Source organism: Protopterus annectens, chromosome 10.part0 (genome assembly GCF_019279795.1).
Source record: "Protopterus annectens isolate FY-2018-M chromosome 10.part0, PAN1.0, whole genome shotgun sequence".
In the NCBI taxonomy this organism is placed as follows: domain Eukaryota; kingdom Metazoa; phylum Chordata; order Ceratodontiformes; family Protopteridae; genus Protopterus; species Protopterus annectens.
The window spans coordinates 790,060,974-790,083,403 of record NC_056744.1 but is presented as its reverse complement, the minus strand read 5'-3'; positions in this window follow the sequence as shown (position 1 = coordinate 790,083,403).

Below are 22,430 nucleotides of genomic sequence, written 5' to 3'. Positions count from 1 at the left end.
TTGAATCTTTGCACTTTGTTAAAAACCAATTAATTATCCATAGGTATCTGGAGCTTTTGTCCCCTGGTCTCCACTGAAAATGGATGCATTATGGCCCAGTTGGACTTTCTTGGTAAACAAATGTCAAATAAATAAATAAAGTGAACATTGAAGAAATCATAAGTATATTTCATTTCATTCCATTTGTGTGCTTTCTGTAGTGCAAATGCAGTAACCTAGTTTGTTCATCATTGTACACAGGCCGGTCACATAAGATCTGAATTAGGCACCGATTCCATGCCATTTGTTTCTGAAATATTTGAGAGGAAATGGCAGGTAAGGATGAGTGTTCCATTTTGAACACAGAGATGGTGTAAGGAGGAGTCTAATACTTTTCTTTGACTCCACATAAAACATTATGGCAGAAGGCAGCAGCAATTACTCATTATTAATTAATATTTATTATTCTGCAATCAGTACCTTAGAATAATACTTTACTCAGTTCACATAGATTATCTCATGAGTTGTAATGTATAAAGCATCTTTTCTATAGTCACATTAGTTTCATAATGGGAATAATATTGAGGAGATTTAGCTTCACTTTAAAACACATATATAGCTTCACATACATATGTGGATGTGACAAATCTACATAGGTGTGAGGAAATATGCATGGATGGGGATATATTACAATTACATGACATTTGTGATATTTCTGACTGTGTTGTCAACCCCCCAGCACCTTATCTCTCTCTCTCTCTCTCTCTCTCTCTCTCTCTCTCTCTCTCTATTTTTCTTAATGACATTTGGACCATAATTTCTGCTGAACATGACTACTGCATGAGGTGTTATACTAGCCATGCAGGCTTGACTGCCATCCATCCACAGGTGGCTCTGGTGACACCACCACAGCAGCACAGGCACTTAGCACTTCTGGGTCACAACCTGGCAAGGCTGACTCCACAACACCTGCACTACCTACACCACCTGCATCAGGTAGCTCTAGCCTGAATCTGGAGCACTGGTACCCACTGGGAGTAGTGCCAGTGGAGGTGGTGATTATGTCACCTGACAAGAACTGGCAAGGTTGATGGAGGAAATCATGGAGAGAAGACCAAGTACCCACACTGACAGAATGGAATGAATTCTGCAGTGAATAGCCAATAGCCTGGGACAGGAGACAGTGGTGACAGTTCAGAGGGTGAGGACTAAAGTCTCATGCTGGATGAGAATGCACCTCTGAAGTCCCCTACCTATCGCTTATCACAGTGTCCCCCAACCTTTTATGTCCATCACTATCCCGCTATTCTTGTATGTCCTGTATTTCTGCACCTGCTGCCTAACCTACCCTACCTACATACAAACTCCTCTTATGCCTAACTACCTTCTATCAATACTCCTCTCTCTCTCAAAAAGTGTAAAACTTACATCTTTACCACAAAAAATTAAGTCCTATACATAGTTCTCTACTTTGCTTATATGTGTTTTTGACACAATTGGTTTTGTCCATTGGGCCACATAACATTATTAAGTTGTTACCACACACCCCTGATGTGTTGACTATCCAAATCTCTCCAATTATCTGTAAAAATACATTGTTAGCTTGTGAAGAAGTAGGCAGCTATGGTGGTCTCACACCACTATTCCGAACATTCCTTATTCTTCCCTCAGTGTCCTATGCATTACCCCCCCCCCATTTTCACCACTGTCCTGTCAACTCCTCTTCACACCTTTCACACCAAATACATGTCCAGAGATAGTCCATTAAACAAACCCTCAGTTTCTGTCCTCTGCATTTGTATGACAATTGGCTTTGTCCAGCAATAGTAAATAAAAATAAATGACAGTTCACATTTTATGGAAAAAAACTGAAGATTTTATTTTCAGCCACGGCAATATGACTCCTGTTGTGCAACTGTGCTTAGTCCTTCTGCTCGATAGAAAGAAAAATGGGTAGCAGTTGGAAAAGGCAGTTTTTTCATATGTTTAACAGGCTGCAGGGTTCAATATACACCATACAAGCTGTTTCATATCTCATTACTGCTATGAAGTCTGATGCACACATACTCTCTTGCATCATGTCCCTCCAAATATGTGAGTTTTACTACCTGAAATGTAACTTGCTTTGTGATGTGATCAGATAATCCTCCTGCCTAGAAAATGTTGATGCAGACTGACGTGTTTGAATCAAACCGTATGTCACACATTAGTTTAGTTTATATTTCTAATAACATTTTTCTTCCGAATTGCTGCACAGATATAATAGCCCAACACAAGAATCTTGCATATCCCTTTATTTTGTGTACAACAATCCCACCTCTACTCATACCTTTTCACCTCTAAATGCAAAGTATCTTGATAAAGCTGAAACTGGTGGGAGGACAAAGGTTAAAAAATACAGACAGATTGCAATCACTGCTTGTACATGCTCATGAAGTTGCTATAATAAAATATTTAGCAGTAGCAAGCATTTTCTGAAGGATACAAAGTCTGACAAGTAGATGTATGTTATCATGTAGTGATTTCAGTCTTCAGTGATTTGTTAGAAACACAAATTGTACAAAGAACACAACAAAATTACTTCAACATGTAGACATTCAACATACCTGTGAGGCAGTGGAGTGGTTTCCCCTGTAATATCTATATTATCAACACTTTCTGTAATGGTCATGACACGTTTAATTTATGACACTGAAAACATAAAATAAATATGTTATGAAATGGCTCGGAATTAAAAATGTCTATGTCTGTACTTCTTAGTTGTTCTCTAGACAGTGTACTTAGGAAGGTGTTCAAATTAAAGAATGGGTAACCAGCACAATGGTATTTGTTTGACTATAGTACTAGGTAGGATTGACTTGCCCAACAAATCTGATTTGTACACTTCCACTGAAGGGAAACATTTGCACTTGGAGAGAGCTCCCATAGCAATTTTAGTCCTGTGTAGCCCAAACATCCGCTTTGCAATACAATGGTGAGGTCATCCCTTTAAATATTTTTGGCTAGCACTTGTAGTAAGATTTCCTCTGTGGCACTGACATTTGATACCATGTTCTCTAGATTGTGTTTTTAGATAAGTAGGCATTCAAATGTATCATCATTATGTAGTGTGAATTTGCGTGACTGTAGTAATAGGTAGGAATGGCATAACCAACTAATTTGTTGTGTACACTCTGACACAATAAAAAACATTTACCCTGTGAAAGCTCCACCAACAATTTCCATCCATTTTAGCCAAAGTATCTGCTTTGCAGCAGAATACTGAGATCATCCCTTAAAATCTGTTTTATCTCACATTTATAGCAAGACTTCTGTTGCATCAACAGTTGATATCATGTTCTATAGATTATGGTCATAGACAGATATCTGAATCTAGCAAAGACTAAAAAGTTTGTGTGTGTACCTGTGTGTCTGTTTGTTTATATTGCTAGGTAGGGGTGGCTTATCCAACTGATCTTGTGTGTATACACTTCCCTTTGTTCATAATGTTGACTCAGGTTGAGGTCTCTCCCAGATTCTATTTCAGTAGACCGATCTCTCACTTACCCGACTTTCATAATGCCGAAACAAAAAGACCGACAACACCATAACACCGACATCCCAGAATACTGACTTTTCACTCTAGGTAAGTAACCGCTTGGCCATCATGTTGAACTTTGCCTCTTATTCCCGTGGAAGTGCGATCTCAGAGTTGGTATATTTAGTTAGGGGGTGTGGGGTGAAGCCCCCCACATGGGTGGGTTTAGTTTGGTTCAGTTTTAATTTATTTTTAGGTTGGCCAAGAAGTTACTTACCTGGAGTGGAAAGTCAGTGTTCCAGGGTGTCAGTGTTATGGGGTTGTCAGCCTTTTCATCTCAGCATTATGAAAGTTGGGTAAGTGAGAGTTTGATCTACTGAAGTAGACCCCTTCCTCAACTCTTTCCCTCACCTTTACGCCAAACATTTGCCTTGTCAGACAATGATGAGATCAAACTTTTAAATATTCAAAAACAACAGGAGGACACAGGATAGGCCCCAGGTTATAAAGCTTTAATCAGGCACAAGCACTTTCACATCTGCTTCTTTAGGTGCATAAAAACAAACTGAAACCTGAAGAAGCAGACATGAAAACTCTTGTGTCTAATTAAAGTTTTATAACCTGGAGCCTATCCTGTGTCCTCCTGTTGTTTTTGGATACTTTGCTGTAGCTTTGCTGTGGATACAAGGACCTGCAAATGAGTGTTTTGTATTGTTCTTGCAAACTTTTAAATATGTTTCATTTCACACTTGCAAGACCTCCTGTGGTGCAAGTGGATAATACATGTTTCTATAGATTGTGAATTTAGACAAGCAGGTGTGTGACTTCAGCAATAACTAACTAACGTGTATAACTATATTGCTAGATATTGGTGGCTTATCTGACAGATCTTCTGTGCACACCTCCCCTCAGAAGAAATATTTATACATGGAATGATGTCCTACAACTCCTTCATTCACTTTTATGCCAAGCATTTGCCTTGCTACACAATGATGAGGTCATACTTTCAAATGCATTCAGTCTCACACACGTTGTAAGACTTATCCTGTGATGTGAGCAAATGATACGCGTCTAAAGACTGTGGACTTAGGGAGGTGTTCAAATCCAGCAATAATTACCTAGGGTGTGTATATGTAGTTGTAGGTAGGGCTGGATTATCTGACAGATCCTGTGTGTACACTTTCCTTCAATGGAAATATTTACATGTTGAGAAGTCTTCCCCAACTCCTTCACTCAGTTTAAGCCAAACATTTTCCTTGTCACACAATGATGAGGTCATACTTTCAAATACATTCAGTCTCTCAGTTGTAGAAAGACCTCTACTGTTGTGTGACTGGCTATAACATGGTTCTCTAAAGTGTGGATTTTGCTAAACAGGGTTTCAAATGTGGTAATGTATAAGCAATGCATATGTATTCAACAAAAATTGACAGACAAGGTTGCATTACCCAACAGATAATGGTATGGTTGAGTCACACCTGTGTAAACACTGACATGGCTAAAGGAATTTGATCCCTCAAAATGCATTTTACTGGATGCATGAACATTATAAAAATGTGCTTAAGTCAGACCTTGAAGTATTTGCTTTCTGACTGCTGTAAGGTATCCTGTGGCAGAAGTAGTTAACATACAGTTCTTAAGAGTCTGGTTATATACTTGTACCAAGACTTCTTCTGTGGCTTGGTTTGAATATGGCTATTCTCATACATTACATGTACAACAGATGGTCTGGATTGTATAGCAATGGGTTTCTCAAGGGATGTGATGTGGGTAAATCAACATAGGTGAACAGTTGCATGGTTAAATCTTTCTGACAACTCAAATACATTTTATTTGAGGCATATGACTTCAAACACATCACCAAAGTCATCCATTCAAGTGTGCGGTTTCTGATGTTTAATAATGATCTTTTCCATGACATTAGAGTTAATATGCAGTTCTGTATATTGTGGACCTAGATAACCAGGGGTTCAAATCTGGTAATGTGAGAGTGGAAGACAATAGTGACAGATATGACTGGTTTACCCAACAGATGCTGACATTCAAACTCCCTCTGCTAAAGGTTTTTGATGCACAGACCACATTTTAGTGTAGACATAACCACTGTAACAGACTGATGATGTCATCCCTTCAAGTGTGTGCTTCATAAAGCTTCTCAAAATCAGTGATGAGTGCAATCTTAATTCTACAACTTGGGAGAGATAGGCCACATTTTTTGATTTCTGTAATGAAAGGCATATGCATTCAAACACAATGCTCAGGTTATTCCCTCAAGAGTGTGTGTGTGTGTGTGTGTGTGTGTGTGTGTGTGTGTGTGTGTGTGTGTGTGTGTGTGTGTGTGTGTGTGTGTGTGCGTGTGCATGTGTGTGTATTTTGTATGAAAAGTGAAGTCTTGTCTGCTGTCTTCAGTTAGCACACGGCTTAAGAGGAGCTTGCTGTATGTTCTAATACAGTGGTGTAGGCTTGTTATTTTTTAACATTACAATAGTTACAGGCAGGAGTGGCTTATTTAACAGTTATGATACATGCCATGCTACATAGTTGTCACAAAGTCTAATAAGACCTTTGTTAAGGTATTTTGTTATGGTTTTGGGACTTCTAGGTGATGTTCATTGTATAACTGCTTTTTTTTACTTGGAGCATGCCCAGTATAATGTAGTATTTTAATGCAGAGCCCAATAACTAATCAATGTTGGGAAATACTTATTGTTCTTGGTTGTTCTGTGGCAAAAAAAAAACTTCAGAGAATATTCCTCTGGCAGCATGGCTCTGCTAATGGCCAAACAATGGAGGTTGTAGTTAATGTGGGGGAAATACCACCATTGTTATAAGCTAGTGTACACCTGTTACATGTGACTCTATCACTTTCTACACTTCACTTACTACTTGATGCTATTGTAGCACCTGTCTATTTGGTATGTTGCCACTTGTGATGCAATTATAAAGAATGTGCTGCACATTGCTCATCTAAAGTGACAGTTTGGTTCCTGACATGATAGTATATTACCATCAGAGGTTCACTTTATCAGACTGCATTAACTTGTGTATGCGAGGCAGCAATGCCAATGGCTGAGCAATGGAGGCAGTGGTCAATGCGTGGAGAATATCACTATTGTTATAAGATGATGTATGCCTGTTACATGTGACTCTAGCACTTTCTGTACTTTACTTACTACCTGACTGCATTGCTACACCTGTATTTGGAATGTTACCAGTTGCAATGCAGTTTTAAAGAATGTATTGCACATAGCTCAACTCAAGAGAAGTTTTGGTTTCTGACATGATAATATATTGCCATCAGAGGCGTACTTTATCAGACTGCATTAACTAATGTATGTGCAAAGCAGCAGAAACTACACCAATAAGCCATAACTTTTTTACCCTCCCAACACTTAAAGTGAAATGCATGCAGAAGTCGTTATGCAATACTGACTTCAGACACATTTTTGTTGTGATTAGTTCTCCTAGGGGCTAACTATCATGGGTGGTCTTTCACCAATGCGTGGTTATGTCCATAGGCATACACTGACATTCATTAACACACAACCTTGATGTTGTTTGACTGCTTCCACATGACTTGTATTGTTAGGGATTTCCATCTTAGTATGTTTTTCATAACACATCCTGTATCTCCAGTGTACTTGCATCCTTGTCTGTTACAGTTCTACATTTGTTCCAATGCATCTGCAGTCTAATCTACAAATAATATGCTGTTCAAATTGGCAGTTCTGTTTCTTTGGCAGATCTTTGATGATTGCACTGCATCCTGATTTGAGATGTATTAATTATCTCAATTCCTATCCTTCCCAAAATGCATGGTACCACCACAACTTGTATTATTGTTTACAGTCTCATTACTTATCTTTGAATTATAAGTACTTTAAGGGTTGTTCCTTATTTTTTTCAATCAGTCCTCAGTTTTATAGATGTAGTTTCCCATTATCCCTGCATTATTACTTCTATACATGTAAGGCATTAGAATTTGTACATTTGTGTTACCGCATCTGTTCAAAAATCACAATTGCTTCACTTTGGACATTTACTGTATGGATTTTATTTCCCAATACACATGACAATACTACTGAATTTCCCACATGTCCACTTCCTTTACTGACTGCAATGCCCTACTGTATGAAATTTCCTTGTTCACTGGTATAATACCTCTCAACTATTGATGAGTTATAGGGACATCACTGAGTGTGACTTCTATTTTAGCTCTGTTCCTCTTAATCCATTGCACAAATGCTGACCTTGAGAGAAAGGTATTATGTTATACTTAGGTAAATAATGAATCTAAGTACAGGTGTACACTTCCTTTCCTTTAGAAAATGCATATTAATTCACACCCACTTATTCTGTCATTGTCAACATCGAGATAATAGTTCTCACATTTTAAAAACTGTCCCTGATTGTTTCTGGATTAGTCCTTTATTCTAATGAGGCTTGTCACTGATTCCATTGAGACCTGTGACTACTATTGTCTGGCTTCCCCTGCCTTCGGCAATTTTAAATTGTCCCATTTATTGTCATGCCTTTTGCATGTCCTCACTTACTCAGCTTAAGCATGTTTACCATCCTGTGTTTATATTTTCTACATGAGCACCATTGCACCTCAATGTGGCCAACAGTATATATTTGGTCCATAAGTGGGTGCTGCTGATTGTGTAAGGTTGCTTGGAGTCTTGCACATTCAATGAGCAATACTGCCATTGCACACAGCTGGCCAATTCTGTTAGCTTCAGGGAGATACGTGTGTGCTGTTAAAGAATCATGGGTATGGGGCAGTTAATGCTAGCATAAGTCTCACTTTATGGAAAGAAAGACAGATGGGAGGATTCGATAAAGCCTGCATGGTTGTTTTTCACAGTGTGTGGATTGCAGAGTGATGCACACATGACCACAGACAGTTTTAGATTCAGTAAGTGCTGTGTAGAGGTGTACACCCTCGCATAAACAAGGTAAACACTATGCATGCTAATTACAGCACAAGTAGCTGAACTGGATGCTAATCACCTAATCCAACACAGTGGAGCTATTCAACAAGCCATAAAGCATCCGCGTAGACTCTGTGCTGTTTCTTTCTTTGAGTTCCAAAACTTTTGGAATACAGCCACAGAAAGGACTCTACACTGACAGAATGTTAGGGGCTGCTGCTGCTTTAATTAATTTGTATGTGCTACAGGCTGAAGCCAATACTGCTGCCACTGCTAATAGGCCTATGCCAAGAAGGAGAAAAGTTTTCAGGCCCTGTATAACTTTTCACAACCTACATAATGTGGAAATTGTAGAGCACTACAGGGTGGATAGGGACACACTACAGGAACTCTGCAACCTCTGCTGTCCTCAACACAGAGCTAGAGCCAACTGAGGGGAACCCATCCCAGTGGAAACTAAGGTATGTGTAGCCCTAAGAATCTTAGTTACAGGTACCATTCTGAGCCCAACAGGGGATATGCTGGGGGTGTCACAGGCATCAGCATCCAGGATCCTCTACCAAATCCTGAATGCTATGCTTCAACATGCCAGTGATCACATATATTTTTCTCATAGTTCTGAGGAGAAAGCCAGAAATATGCAGGAATTCTACCATGAAGCACACTACACTGAAATACTGGGTGTCATAGATTGCACACATATAGAAATGAAGGCACCACCGGGGGAACAGGGTAGGCTCTTCATAAACAGAAAGGGCTACCACCCTATCAACTGCTAAGTTGTGTGTAATGCCAAGGGAATAATTTTGAGCATGTGTGCTAGCAACCTGGCAGTTACTACAACTCACATATCTTGCACACCTCCCAACTATACCAAAAGTTTGCTATAGGGGATATCCCACAGGGCCATTTACTGGGGGATGCAGACTATTCACTGGTACTGTGGCAGAAGACACCCATCAGAAATGTGCACACACCCACAGAAGAATGCTGTGATGAGGCACATGCTCAAACCAGAAATATCATAGAGTGTGTTTTTCGGCAGCTAACATCACAGTTCCATTGCCTAGATACATCTGGGGTGCCCTGCAGTACTATCCATGAACATGTGCATGCTACACAACATATTCCTGAGGAAACAGCTTTAGCAAGATCAGCAAGGGGAAGGGGCACACATCCTACTACAGTCACCACAGCCACAGGCAGATGAGGAGTCAAAGGGTGAGCTGCCAGCTGCTGTGGGTGTAGGCAGGTGTAGGCATGCTCAGTATGCCCTTGCAGTGGCTGAGACAATGCATAGCACACTCACTCATCACCTAGGGGCCTAAAACCTTCCTCCTACTCACATACATATAGTAACATTGATGCAAGGCAACTTACACAACCCTTACCTCCCAGTGTATTGGCTGTGTACTGCTTGCATCAGACAGAGTCATTCCTGAACTAAAACTGTAGCAACTGTTGCATTTACAAGGTAAGTCCTGAACCTGGAGTGTATTGTTTAATTATATGAATGTGTGGCATAACCTTATATTTCATTACTTGGTCCAGTAAGCAAGTAAAAGGTGGTAGATTTGTACAGAAAGTACCTTAACATGTGACAGTAGAGACTTATTTGACTTATATGTGTCCATTACTAAGTAGTAGCCCTCAAACATCAAAGATTCTCAGTCATACCTCTCAAAAGTACTGATGATCATTGCATACCCACAGTTTAGCACCATACATCTGTAGTAGAAAATCATTAAAGAGAGAAGTTAGAAAGTAATGATCTGCATTGCTGTTTCTGACTTCACAACCCTCATAAGATCATTCACTATAAAGTTGAGAAATTTTGATGCTATCAGCTGTCTAACTTTCCAAGGCCAATATATGCCAAAGGTAAATTAACAGTTCAACACTACAAATGAAGATATACTAACCACTAAGTTAGCTATTCACCCTGATCATCAGACACAAAGCGTATGCATCCCTAAATTCAAAAGACAGAAAAAAGGGATATGGTAAACTTAACATTACTTGCACAGGGTGTTGTGTGGGGTGGAGCAGAAAGCCTAGGCTGACACAAAAGTTTGGTGAGTGTGTGTAAGTAAGAAAGAGAAGCAGGCAGACAGTTAGATACACCAAAAAATGGCCAGTGAGACAAAATGAGTAACTGTTGTGAGTGTATCTGTAGGGGTCACCCAGGTAAAATTGGTGTGTGAGTGACAGAATGAACACAGCCAAGCACTGTGCTGGCTCTCCATCTTGGTATATCAGACAAGTGTGAGTCATGCATGGTAGAGGTGGCATTCATCATTGCCATCCCCAACCACAAGAAATGACTCTGCCCAGGAGTTGCACTGGCACATCCATACCCTTGGACAGATGCATTGCTGCTACCTGAATGGAACTGATATCTGCTGGATGAGCTCCCTTCATGGGGATGCCCAGGACAATGACCCCATGTCCTGCCATATCTGGGTGTGGATAGCACACTTACTGATGGGGCATGACCACGTTGGCTGACAGCAGATGATGTGGCTGACCTACACCCACGTGGATGCCATTCCCCTCCAAGCAAGCATTCCATCACAGACAACACTCATTCCAATGTGTCATTCATCTGATCCACTGAATTGGCAACACAGCGGAGCAGTCATGCATGTCAGACTGTGCCTGTGCCACATCTACAGACCTGAGCACTTGTTTGTAGCACCTATGGGACCATGCCTGCGCCTCCATGATGGCCCTAAGCATATGTTGAGTGGCACGTGAAGAGACATCTACACCAGGTGGAGGAGGGACAGGTAGGCCCCCTCCACGCACCCCTATCAACCTTCCAGCATGGCACCTCACCCACGCTTTGACTAAGGCCAAACTCAACAAGCACTGAAGCCACAGTAGCCACAATTCCCTGACCAATTGCCTTGCTCTCCACCTGTTCAATATCTGTGGCCTCACTGGAATGAGTAGGCATAGTTCTACTGGCTGTGTCCAATGGAATTGCATGAGATGGCTGTATGTCAACATCAGTGTCACATTCGACCTCTGCACCCCCTGATTGTGCCTCAGTTTGGCCATCATCATCATCAGAGTCTGCTGATACACTGACATCAGGTGGCAGAGGTCCCACACTTCCACTGTCATGATCATGTGATAAAAAGCAACAAACACATTAATTTAACATTTTTTTTATTTAGCATTTGTTTACCAGAACAGTCCCACTTGGAATGAAGCCAATTTTCAGCCAAGGCCCAGGGAGAAATGCTCCAGACACATGTCTTTGCAACATGGGAGGAAACCGGAGTACCCAGAGAAAACCCACATGAACACAGGGAGGACATGCAGACTCCCCACAGAAGGCACTTCAGCCAAGAATCGAACCACAAAACCTCTCACTGTGAGGCAACAATGCTAGTGCTGCACCACTGCAATATATTTGAACAAGGCAACAGTGCTGCCACTATTGCAGACAGTACAGCAATACACAAAACAGGCCTGACATCAACATCATATGCTAAAATACTTCTTTAAATTGCTCAGCAGTACTGACATAAAAATGTTTGGCTTACCATCTGCAGAAGAGATTCTCCTCTGTAATCCAAGCAGTCCTAGAAGAAGTTAAGCAGGAGGTAAAAGCAACATCATTACAATTAACATTATCACAGGGGGGAATACTTTGAATATATCCATTAAGTATACTTTCAACAAGAATGTGGCTGTCATCTCATACCTAAGCTAATAACTGTAGCAATATTTATTCCCCCTGAAAAATGCATGTGACACTAAAGTAACATATTAATTTCAATTGTTTTACTATACAACAGTATTCAGCTATTGAGATGCCAAAGCCTACCTGGAAGATCCTCATGGGATGTGCTTGTTGTCTCTGACACTGTTGCTCCCACACCCAGGACATGCTGTACTGCACTCTCCTGTGAGCTGTCTAGATGCCTGATATTGGCCAGGAACACTTTATTGCATGTTAGTAGTGGTTCCCTAGCAGGCCCTCCATGGTCACAGCCCACTGCAGCTGCTCTCCTCTGTGCAGATATGATCATGTCAGTGGCCATGTGGTGACCTGCTCGTATCTCCTGCTATGGCTACCCACGACATTCAGATCAGAAAATATCTTTTGTCAAATTTGCATCAAATGTGCCATATCTCCCTGTTCCCTATTAAGCAGAAAAGCATCATGTTCCCTAAAGGCATGCGCTATGACTTGATTCTCAGTATTGGAGAAGGGGAGTCTCCAAGGATTTACATGCCTGGGTAGCATACTTCTAGATGTCCTAAAAGACAACAGAAGGATAATACACATAAGTACACATAAGTATCACATAACTACTGAATAATTGATTACAGATAAAAGAGAAAAGATAGCCACTCAGTATTACCTCCTGTAGAACCATGCAACAGTCTACAGATGTGAAATATGAACAACAGACAGGATGCAAAACAGGAGAGTAACAAGAGCAATATATCCTTGTTTGTGCTGTAACAGTAACTCACCCCCCCCCAAAAAAAAAGAACAGGAAAATGACACATTTAGCTAACAAACCATCTTTGAAATGCTAAAAGTGCTATCAAAGGAATTGTCCCCGAAACATTTGTACATATTTATCACATAGCATTCCATTTTCATGTATTGACAATCATGTATAACTCTGAAATGGATTGGTGAACATGCCCATGCCATCAGTACACTTTTAACTAATGCATAAAGATAAAAGTGCAAAAACATTTGCTTCACATTTTTCTTAAATACATTCCAGCATATGCAGTATGAAGCTGACCAAATGGAAGCATACCTTCTGAAGTTCAGTACTCCTCTGTGCAGATATATCCTGAAGAGATAGTGTTATGTGCAGTCTTCCAACATAAACTAGTCTCCTCATTAACAGTTTGTCTAGCTACACAACTGCCTTTTTATATGGTGTAAATTCAGGGCTGTTAGCATGGTGAAGATGCAGATGAGGTGTGAACTCATTGGAATTGCTGAATCCCAAAAAAATGGATCCATGTGGGAGATGTAAACATAGTACAGACACTCCCTCAGTGTTTATTTTTAATGGCTTGCAACTGTGAAGGATTAGTGGTTTGGAGAAAGAAAACACAACAGCACTGCAAGCTGACTTACTTCCACTGTGTGTGTCAGGCTAGATGTACAAACTGTTATATGTAAGGCTGGAAATGTAAGTATGAAGCACACAAGTCACAGGTTGTGTTTCTTAACATCCAGCCTGCCCTTCATCTGTTGGCAACTGCTTATGACATTATTTCCACTTAAAATCCTCACACATTTTAACGCTAATGATATAGAATGACTTGCTTACTGCATGTCTCAGATTACTATTCAGATAAATGAAGAATTTCTAACAAACAAAGAAATGTAAGGCACATTTGTATATTTGTAAGCAATAATCATGGCAGCTTATGTGATCATTAGCTGCACTACATCCAAAAACTAATACATGTACAAATAACACTTGCACAGTTTAATATCTGTGTAGATGCTGTTGAAGCTGGTTGTATACATATTGATTTAAGTTCTTTGCTGCAAAGCTGTTTGTGTAGCAAAGAGGGTTCATGCACCCACCTTGTGGTCTGAAAATGGATTGGATTGAGAGTTCAAATCCAGACTTATGTAGAAATATCTCATGTGTACTAACATTTTTTAGTGTGCATGTCATAGATTGCTTTTGCTCATTTCAACTACATCTCACTTTTCTTTCTTTTTTCTTTTATTCTTTCTTTTTTTTAATTGACCAGTGTTTCCATGATGCACTGCTTAGCACAAATATGGGAGACAGAGAAAAATGAATGTCAGGTTTGGCTCTACCTATCTGGTTTGCTTGAAGTGTGGTAGTGCAGAAAACTGGACAACTGGCATACTCAGGAAGCAGACAAGACCCAGACAGCCAAAAATAGAAACCAGATGTATTCAATTAATATTATTGGGCATCGTACAAACCTGCTACGGAATGTTGCACTGTTGTTAACAGTGAGATCTTAAGAATAATTAGTAAAATAGGAATGTCATGTAATTAGTCCTGTGGTAGCAGATGTAAGTTGTGGCTGGAGTACAGATGGTCCTGGGTTCTAGTACAGGGTGTGCAACCTTTGCTTTACTGTTGTGACATTGCAGTTTATAGCAATGAACTTCAACATAGACAATTGCTTTCTCAACCTTCTTGTGGTAACAGGTGTATGTTTAGGGCTAGCAAGTGCATGTTCCTGGGTTCGAATGTAGCATATTCTATACACTTTTACTATTGTTCCACCTCCCATTATAGTTACTCTCACTTATATCACTTGACATAATGGAGTTGATATGAATTATATGCATGAGGGCTGACACACTAGTACTGTGTCTGTTATTGTATATATATATATATATATATATATATATATATATATATATATATATATATATATATATCTTATCACATTTATTATTAGATGTATGACTGTGAATATACTATGTACTATATTCCTGTAAGTATGTTTCTGCTATCTGGACTGGCATGTCCTTCATATTTGCATAAGACACATACACAACTGCCTGTACATCCAACAACCTTCAAATTGCAACTGCAACTCGACTAGTTTAGACCAGTTTACAGGCATTGCTGTATTCTGGGCTGTGGTGTAGTTCCTGTGTTGTCCATTACCTTACTTGGATAGAAGGAAGTTTCTTTGCTCACCAGTGGGAGTGGGGAGCCTTGAGCAGCCTACCTGTCCTTGGGGGAAGTGACCTCAGCAGAAGAAGCTGTAGTAATTGGTTGTTTGGGACCATTTCCAGCTCTTTTGTAGTTCACTGTTTAAAATCTGCCTCTGGGCGTTTTTTTCTGGCTATACTGCTCAGACAAGCTCCACGTGGGTTTACAGAGTGGTCCTAGCAGCAGGGAACTCAGAAAAGCGACTACCTTCTGGATTTAAGTATCTTTGCTTTTTTTCACTTGAAATAGCTTCTGTAGCTTACCTTGAACTAGCCTGAACTGTTTTTAACTGATTGCTGCATTATTTTAAAATCTGCACTTAAAGTTACATTTTAGTCGAATTTGATCAAAAGTGTGCTTGTTTGTTTAATTTAACTGTGGAGGCTGCCCACTAAAGTGTGCTAGCCTGTGTAACTAATTTATCACTGTTTCTGCATTTTCTGTGTGTTTCTACCAAAAACAAAAACAAAAAATAATCCTTGTTTTCCCGCCTTCCTCGACTAGTTTAGACCAGTTTACAGGCATTGCTGTATTCTGGGCTGTGGTGTAGTTCCTGTGTTGCCCATTACCTTACTTGGATAGAAGGAAGTTTCTTTGCTTACCAGTGGGAGTGGGGAGCCTTGAGCAGCCTACCTGTCCTTGGGGGAAGTGACCTCAGCAGAAGAAGCTGTAGTAATTGGTTGTTTGGGACCATTTCCAGCTCTTTTGTAGTTCACTGTTTAAAATCTGTGTTTGCACGGTCGTACGCATAGCGCAACACCGGTTAAACAAGGTTAAACTTTTTCTGGCTCCGCCAAGTCTGTTCTTCAAATTTTCTCTTAAGGAAGCTCTACTCTTAGTATAACCAGACTACTCACTGTATTATAAGCCTAGCACTTGTTCTCAATACTTCTCTACTAAGTAAGCACTCTTGTACTAAGTAAAGCACTACATCTACTTACCACCCCTGTGAATACCCACTTCCCTTAAAGGTATACCACTCCCTTATACTGTTCTAGCATGTCGAGTGGTAGATTACTGGCGTTGTCTCCAGTTCAGCTGGTCAATCTGGGCATGTTGAGACAATGCTACAATTGTCTCATGTACACAGACAACCCTCTCCTCCTCCCAACAAACACAAATACATGTGAGAGATGCAACTATATAGCCAAACTGGAGGCTGAACTCTCTCAACTCAGGGCTGGCATGACCAGACAGGAGGAGATGGCAATCACACACACAACAATCCCAGTCCCACATAGACCTACCACAACTGAAAACCAAACACATAAAAACATATAGACATACTCGGAGGCTCTAATAAAAAACTTACCAAAACAACAGAGGCTCCCAAAGCAGACATCCAAAAATCCACCACCTCAAAACAAAACACATGCAACACATACTTCAATAAATCAGTGTGTCGACCAATCGCAGCCCTTAAGGCCAAACACCTTGCCTGATACACTAGTAATAGGTGATTCCATAGTCAGACACACTGACGTCCCACTGACCAGGCTGAACAAGGAGAAGGTGACTGTGAGCTGTCTATCGGGAGCTAGGATCCGCCACATAACACATGCACTCAGGTCACTCCAAAGCAAGTACAAATATGACTCCGTCATTGTCCATGCTGGTGTGAATGACCTGAGACGTACCTCCCTGGACTACATGAAAAGAGACATAGAGGAGCTCTCCGATTATGTAGCCCAGGCTGGTATGACCCTGACCCTGAGCAGCATCTTGCCCTCACCAAGAATGATACCACAATACAAAGTCAAGTTGATCAGCTTTAACAATTGGCTCAATTACTGGTGTCATTCTAAGGGGATCCAGTGTCTGTCTGCCTGGGATGATATGTTGGACAAGCCACCCTGCTTCGCAAGGGATGGCTTACACCTGTCACCACTGGGCTTCCGGATATTGGCTAAGTTTCTTGCCACCCCCATAGTGCCTTTTTTAGGCAAGGCTCAAAAGACAAACCCACCTCCTTAGAAAACAGAAATGGAAAAAAACTAAGGGTAATGCTGCTCAATGCCAGAAGTCTAAATCTCAAGATGCAGGCACTTGATGCACTCCTCAGCATGGAGAACATCGACGTCTGTGCAGTAACTGAAACCTGGTTCAAGGCTCCTGAGAGCACCCCAGTGCTACCAGGCTATACCTCGTATCATGCTTTTCGCCCCAAAACCCGGGCCGAACCACAAAGGGAGGAGTGTCCATATTCATAAAGGACACCCACACCTCCAGGTTAGTAGCAACACATGAAGCATCAGAGACCATACAGGTGCAACTAACCATAGGCAAAACTGCTATACAACTGGTAGCATGTTACAGACCACCCTCCCAATCTCAAGAACCCCACTCAGCCTTCCTGAAGACATTGGAGGATATGAATGTATCACAAAATACCATCATACTGGGGGACTTCAACTACCCAAACATAGATTGGGTACATTATTCTAGCCCTAATACCCTAGCCCAAAGGTTCCTGGAATTCATAAATTCAAATGCACTGGAACAACTAGTCACCTCTCCCAATAGGGGAGATAATATACTAGACCTGATCATCACAAACATGGGGACAAAATGCTCCACACTGGAAGTATACCCCTCACTAGTGAGATCTGACCACAAACTAATCACCCTGGATATACATATCCCACCTCCACCCCCAGCACAAAAGACCACAGTGAAAAACTTCTCAAAAGCAGACTTCACTCTTCTTAAGACTGAGATGGTATCCTTTAAGCCCACTGTGCCAGTGGTTACCACATCCCACAATGCCAAATCCTTCACAAATGCTTTCTATGGACATCTCCAAGAATGCATGGATCATGCAATCCCAAACAAATCCAAGTCCCTCTCCACCAAATGTAAGAGTCCTGTCTAGTGGACCTCAGCCATAAACAAATTGTATAACAAAAGAAGGAAGCTACTGCACGTCAGAGTGAAATCCCATGAAGGGAAGACATCTCTGATCAACATTAGCAGAAAACTACGTTCTCTCATAAAAACATCCAAGGCAAACTTTGAGAGAAAAATCGCTAAGGACACTAAAGATAACCACAAAGCCTTCTTCAGCTATGTTAGAAACCCATGGCGGAAACCCTCAGATATGCTCAGAGTTGGTTCACAACAACAAAAAATACACTGAACCCACAGATATTGCTAACATTCTGGCTGACAGGTTCAGTGCAAATTTCTCGCCTCCTTCACCCCCAAAAGAAGAAATACTTATCCCAGCTGAATGTAATCTCCCTGTCATCTCAGATGTCCAAGTGAGAACCGCCCTAAACAAAGCAAAAAACACAGCATCAATGGGACCTGACGGTATCCTGGGGTGCGTGTTACGTGAACTCCAAGAGGAGCTAAACCCACACATAAAAATGCTATTTAACCTTAGCCTTACTTCAGGATATGTACCTGAACACTGGCGTACAGCAACAGTGGTCCCACTCCACAAGGGGGTGCCTCTACAGACCCTGGAAACTACCGCCCCATAAGCTTGACTAGCCTGGTCTGCAAAGCTATGGAAAGAATCATTATGGAACTCATAAACGGAGACATAGGGGACCTACAGACGCTTGACCCCACCCAGTTCAGCTTTGTAAAGGGCAGATCCTGCCTTTTAAACCTGGTTGACTTTTTCAAAACAGTCACTAGAGCCATTGATGAGGGCAAAGCAGTCCATACAGCATACCTGGACTTGGCTAAGGCCTTCGACACAATACCCCACTCAGGCATCATAGATAAGCTAAACAGCTTAAAAGTAAACCCTTATGTCACTAGATGGGTTGCAAACTGGCTAAAGGGCAGAACCCATAAAGTTAAAATCGCTGGAGCAATGTCAGACTCAAAGCCAGTCACAAGTGGTGTCCCACAGGAATCTGTCCTGGGACCCCTCTTGTTCAGCATTTATTTCTCAAATGTTAAAGCAAACATGGGAGGGCTGTGACTGACAAAGTTCGCAGATGACTGCAAACTAGGCGCCATAGTCGATACACCAGCAGATACACACATCCTACAAAAAGGCCTCACTGAAACGGACAACTGGTGCCGTAGTCACGGCCTTAAACTAAATGCCAAAAAATGTATAGTCATCCCTTCTGGAAAAAACAAAGTACCCACAAATTATCACATAGACAGCAACCCACTGAGTATGGAAAAAGTAATCAGAGACCTAGGGACCCAAGTAGACAGCGACCTCTCATTTGACATCCACGTTGCCAAAGTGGTTAGAAAAACATTCTACCTTGCACACCTCATCATGAAGGGTTTCACATCCAGATCCAAGGATGTCATTGTACCCCTATATTCCTCCCTCATCAGACCCATGATTGAGTACAATGCCCCATTTGGTATGTACCTCACCCGGCACTTGCAACAGCTGGAGAGACCACAAAAGTACCTCACCAAAAGGATCAAGGGTCTCCAGCATATGTCTTATTCTGCCAGACTAAAAAAACTTCAGCTCTATTCAGTAGCATACTGCCTTCTCAGAGGTGATCTCTGCCTGACGTACAAGGCCATGTCCAATCAGGATCTGATGGACATGCTCCACCTCAAAAAATCCAAATCCATCAGGACCACGAGAGCTAAAGACTTAAACCTCGGCACAAGTATGAATAGGACATGCTGGAGGGATAGATTCATAACCCAGAGGCTTCCCATGCTTTGGAACAGGATCCCAGTTCGTATTAGGCAGAGGCCCTCACTGACTCTCTTCAAGAGAAATCTTGATGAGTGGATGGGAGATTGTAAGTTTACCCCAGGGGTCACATCTGTGTCACTGCTAGACAGGGGCACAGTAAACTAATTCTATTATATAAGGGGACCTTCACTGTGTCACTTCTAGACAGAGGCACAGTATTCTAGATTTATTCTGTACATTTTTGTACCATTTCATGGGGTGACAAAAGCCACATCACTATGGCTAGGCTTACAAATGCCCCAGGGCAGATAGCCTAGTACTATACTATGAAACTATTAATTATGTAATGCCTCACTGCTTGGCACTTTTGCTCTCTTCTTACCATTGCACAAAAGCTTGGTGCTCAGAGGTGTGCAATGCAGAACACTGTGTTTGTGCAATGATAAGTGGAGCACAGCAGTTTCAAACAGTGCACACTCATGTAAACATGATATCTGGAATTGGTGGGAAACCATCACTCTCCATTGATCTTAATCCATGGTAGACATACCAGGTGTTTGTGGAGAAGGTGTCAGGTTTAGGGTACAGTGATTGGGTGTCCAGGAATCCAAGATTGTTACTGGACTACTAGTTAAGGACCACAGTGACAGGCTTCTACAGGGGACTATTCTGGATCCCAGTATAAGTCAGAAGCTTGGGATAGTTTAGCCTGGGCTGCATCCACTTCCACCGGTATCCCACTCACTGTTGACCAATGTAGGCATCATTTCAATGACCTATGGTGGAGGAAGATGGTTACCCTCGATGCTTGGACTGTGGAATTTAGGACTGTGGACATCCCACACCTGTGGAAGTATGAACTACAGAGAGGACTTGTAAGACATAAAAGCTGAATATAGGCTAGACTGGTATTCATAATGGCATTATGTTCTGTTCTGTTTTTTCCACAGTTGCCATTGACTGTGAGGTCAATGTCTGACCCCATGGGGCTAGATTGGCAAGGATGAGGGAAGCATGTGGTATGCATGCAGCAGAAGAGTAGTGTTATTGTAACATTAAAAGTTAAAGATAGCTTTTTTGGCATTTTATAGAGTTGTATTAAGTTGAGCATGCATATCTCAACTGTAAAAGCAAGTATGTAGTATGCATGCATTAGTCAAACTAGCAGTACAATATTAGACTTTAGTCAGATATTGTGGGTTCAAACATACCACACTTCCCAACTATACAATACTGTTAATTCTTCAATTATATTTAAATTAAATTAAAACCTCTGTACGAGTGGCACAAATGCCCTGCTGTAAACTGTAATCTGTATAATTGGAATGTGCATATGTGCAATATATGCACATATCAAGGAGTACTTGCTGCAATCTATAGTAGAGTGTGCATCTGTTAGGAGCTAGTACTCTTAAAAGTAAAAGTAATCTGTTAGGAGGTGGTAGTATTAAAAGTAAAAGTTAAGATAATTGAGTCAAATAATTGTATTAATGCATCGTATGTCACATATGAAGTTACTAATCTTATCTCTTTTTTTTCTCTCACCTCAACCCTTATCTCTCGTTTTTATAAGTATTTTATTTTTCATTTTGTTTTTGTTTTTACTTTTATTATGTGTTGTCAAAATGTGTTCATGTTATCCATGTTTACCACATCACTAAATGCTCAACAGCACATTGAGGTAAGTCTGCTGCACAGGATCAACCTGACCCACCTCCACTGGCCCTGGCACCATTTCCCAGCCCAGTCTGGGAGCCAACCTGTCAGCACTGCCTCTGCTGCCCCTGCTTTACCTGCCCCCTCAGGTAGTCCTGCCCTGGAGGCTGATCCAGTGGTTCCCCTGGGAACAGTGGCAGAAGGGGTGATTTTATCACCAGCACCAAGTTGCCAGGGATGGTGCATAGGGCTGTGTACCGCACTGTTGGTGTACACCTACTCCAGCTGGAGAGGCTGCTCTCCCTCATTTTGCATAGTACCTGGATAAGGAAGAGAAGGAGATGTCAAGCACTCCAGCCAGATGCAGAGTGAGGTGACAGCAATGGCAGTCCAGTGGGTGAGGACTCAATTCTCACTGTCACCCAGCTTGACAACCATGGGTTCAGGATGTCTTCACCCTCATCCCAATCAATGTGGCCCCCAACCTTTTGTGTCCATCACCATCCCTGTCTCTTGTCTTGTTTGCCTTGTCTGTCTGCAATTGCTTCCTCACCTAACCAACTTATCTGACCTAGACATTCCTACATCTTTTCCCCAACATTCCCCTCTCTCTCATAAAAAAAAAAAAAAAAAAAAAAAAATGGGCACCTGACTGTCCTACAAACAAAAAAAAAAAAAAAAGAAAGAAAATCGTCCCATACATAGCTGTCCATTTCATGCACATATCTTCTTGACACACTTGATTTGGTCCAATTGACTATACAACATGATTTTGTTGTGGTTACCCCTCTCTGTAGGTGACAGTCCAAATTCAGTTAATATTTTCCACATATGTTCACTTTACGCTATTAAAGAAATGGATAACTATGGTTCTTTCCTATCTCCCTCCTGCACATTCCTGCCTTGCTTTCCCTTTGTTCTTCCCCCTGTTTGGTCCCCGTTTCACCACTGTCCTAATTCTCCATTTCACCTCTTTAAGCCATTTTTGCGTGATGGTGTGCATCATG